Below are 4,074 nucleotides of genomic sequence, written 5' to 3'. Positions count from 1 at the left end.
TGACTATAGTAGGCAAAACTATGGTGTGCTCTAGGTCACACAAGCTCTGTAGTTCTCTCTCTAAACTGACTGAATACAAATGAGGTGTCTCCTACCCATTTTTACTACATGATCCAGGCCTACCCTAAATGTAATGTACACACTTACCTTATTTTCCCACATTTTACATGACATGCCACCTGTGACTCAAATGGCTCGTCGTTTGGACTTTTGGTCATCATTTGCTCATGATTTTGCAATTCTGGTATGTTTTAAGTTAGCCCTAAATTTGACTATTACCAAATCATTCCATATTTGTTATGCTTGATCATGAGTGTGCATAAATCTTAAACAAGTAACAGTGCTACGATCAGAGAAAACTATCCATTACCCATCACTGACCATGTGATTGAAAGGGTTATTGGAAAGGAAGAATACAACTTTCTAAATGGCCTTTCAGGCTATAACCAACTCACGGTCAAGTTGGACGATCAACACAAGACTACCTTTGCTATAGAATGGGACATATTTGCATATCACGTAAAACCATTTGGTCTAACCAATTCACTTGCCACATTTCAAAGACTGATGAGTGATGCATTCATGGAATATCTAAGATAATTCTTAGAGATTTATATGGATGACATGTGTGTGCATTCTCTCCACCAAATTGAACATGTCGGGCATTTAAAGAAGGTCTTTGAGAAATGTAGAATGTATTGTAGTTTCCTAAACCTTGAAAAGTGCATTTTTTATGGTAAGACATGGCAAGATTATGGGACATGTTGTGTCCAAAAATGGCATTTCTACTGACCTTGAGAAGATACAAATGATTGTTGCTCTTCCAAGACCAACAAAAATTAGAGAGGTATAAGCCTTCATGGGCCATCGTGGATATTATCACATATTTATTTACATGTACACGATCGTTGTAAAACCTCTCTACGCACTCATCACAAAGTTTGAATGGAATGAGGAATGTGAGAAAGCATTTTAACAATTGAATCAGAAACTTATTTTTGCTCCGATTTTGAAAGCTCCTGACTGGAACAAGATTTTCCACATCCATGTAAATGCATCAACTTACGGTATTGGATGTATCTTGGCTCAACCTAGAGAAAACAACATGGATTTTCCAATCTATCACTCCAATAGACAGCTCAATAGTGCTGAACAAAATTACACAACCACAGAAAGAGAGGGCTTGGGGATGATCTATTACCTTCTTGACAACAAGTTCGTGTTCTTTGTGGATCATCATGTGTTGTTGTACTTAGAGAACAAACCATGCAATATGAGTCACATCGTTCGATGGTTCCTAATATTACTTGAGTTTGATTTTACAATGGTGGTAAAGAAAGAGACTACACACCAGAGAGCGGACCATTTGTCACAAATGCTACATAGGGAAGCTCCTTTAGGGATTGAAGATGATTCGCCTTGACTCGTATCTCTTCAACATCCAAATGGTTCCAAGGTGGAGCAAACAAGTTATGCGGAGACAACCATCAATTATCACACAGTCTCACAATTTAGTGCTGATACAGGATGGTTATATAAGCAATGACACAACGGTGTACTCAAGTTATACATCATGCCATTCAAAAAGAGATATATCTACAACAAGATCATGACAAATTACAAACATTCATAATGCCAAAACACAGACATATCAGAGACTGGTGCTACTTGGAATGTATTGGCCTCATATGCAGAAAAGCGTACATGACTATGTTATCTTGTGTGATGTTTGTGAAGTCAACAAGCCAATTAATCCTACTACACTATTTAGGATAGCAAAATTCTCCAAGTGGGTAAAGTACATTGTGGATGGTTATATAAGCAATGACACAACGGTGTACTCAAGTTATACATCATGCCATTCAAAAAGAGATATATCTACAACAAGATCATGACAAATTACAAACATTCATAATGCCAAAACACAGACATATCAGAGACTGGTGCTACTTGGAATGTATTGGCCTCATATGCAAAAAATCGTACATGACTATGTTATCTCGTGTGATGTTTGTGAAGTCAACAAGCCAATTAATCCTACTACACTATTTAGGATAGCAACATTCTCCAAGTGGGTAAAGTACATTGTGGAGTACTTAGAGCAAGGTGTTTTTACCAGAGAACTTGAGCAGAGCCAGATTACGTCGATTGATTCAACAAGAAGCTGAACATTATTCTTATGCAATATTCAACCTACCTAAAATTATCAGTCCATGATTAAATCAACCCAGATTGAACTCAAAGTGAACAACAAAGAAACCGTGGTTAGTTTGGGACAAGCCAATGTCTCAATTAATGTTGATGGAAACCGCTGTCCACATCTGTTCCACATTATGGTGGATACAAATCTTAACGAGCGCATCATTTTTGTAGTTTTGTGGATGCGAACTTACAAAGCTATTCTAGATTATGCACTTCATTATTATCTTAAGGATCAGTCTTATGTTATGCCATTTGCGCAGAAAGATCACATCTGGGATGAACAAAAGTATTCAATCAACTACAAAACAAAGGAAAAGCTGCTTGATTCTACACCAGAACTACCTACCAATAATTGTGAATATAGAATTACCAAAGTTTGGATCCAGAACTCAATCGTGGAATCAAAATCAATACAGATATGGATCCCAAAGACATTGCTTGTTACTCGATCCTACGCCTCACTGTCGCACAGATTTTCAATTGACAAAACCAACAAAGCTAAACAAATCTGACAGCAAAATCTAAATCAGTCGATTCCAACTTCAACAGGCTTAACAAATTGTAAATGGATTTTCAAAAAGTGGAGCTACAACAAAGATTAACCACACCCAAATGGGAATGGAAAAGGAAACCAACAAACAACCCCATCTTGTCGCAATCTCCCAAAATAAGCCTCAAATAGATCCCTAAAGTACAACCAATCATCTCTTGGCCACACAACCGCTAATCACAAAACCAACCATTAAAGAAAGGGCATCCACGCTTCAAAAACTTTTGTTCGACAAAACGCACACAAGATGAAACCCACTGATTTTGGTTTGATTACTAAAACTAATTAGCTATTTATGAAATAATTATTCAAGATATTAACACTTAGTTTTTTCTTTGATAAATATCTCATTAGCTTTTAAATTTTTTTACACAAGATGAAACCCACTGATTTTAGTTTGATTACTAAAACTAATTAGCTATTTATGAAATAATTATTCAAGATATTAACACTTAGTTTTTTCTCTGATAAATATCTCATTAGCTTTTAATTTTTTTTACTAATTATCTTGATTAAGTTTTAGTCAAAATAGGTTTTTAGGCCAAGATAATTACTAAAACTCATTAACTAGTTATGGGCTATTTTGGGTTATTAACACTTAAGTTATTCTTTGATAAATATATCATTAATTTTTAAGCATATTTATTAATTATCTTCATTAATTTTCATTCAAAAATATGATTTTTAGGCCAAGATAATTATTAAAACTATTTAACTAATTATGAGACAATTATCACAAGTTATTGACACTTAGATATTTCTTTAATAAATATCTAAATAATTTTTACATATGTTTATTAATTATTTTGATTAATTTTTATCAAAAAATAGGCCATGATAATTAGTAAAATTAGTTAACTAATTGTGATCTATTTATCATTAAAAAAAGGAAAAAACTAATTAAATACTAAAATTAAATAAAAAATTATGATATAATTTTCTCAGCTTCTTATCATTGTGCACCAGCTTTGAATATTAATTTGTGATATACAAAGCTTAATTACTATATTTCCACTTAATTAAGGTCAAAATTGATCAATTTTAGTCCTAATATAGGTCAATAATGAACTAGATTACTAATCATAATCAAGGATTAAGTAATCAAAAGTCTTGTTATATATAAGAGATTAATAATAGTAGAGAAAGGTCTAATATTCTTTGATAAGTAAGATAATTAGAAAAAATAAGACATAAATTAATGGCATTTACTAAGTTACTGAGATTAACACTAATTACCTAGCTTAACTGCTAGAGTTTTTCCTCTCTTAGTGATTTTTGTGAAGCATCTCTCTAAGCACGAGAGATTTTTGGCAAGATCTCCA

Source organism: Adiantum capillus-veneris, chromosome 15 (genome assembly GCF_014529385.1).
Source record: "Adiantum capillus-veneris isolate H3 chromosome 15, ASM1452938v2, whole genome shotgun sequence".
NCBI classification, from domain to species: Eukaryota; Viridiplantae; Streptophyta; class Polypodiopsida; order Polypodiales; family Pteridaceae; genus Adiantum; species Adiantum capillus-veneris.
This window is presented reverse-complemented; position numbering follows the sequence as displayed.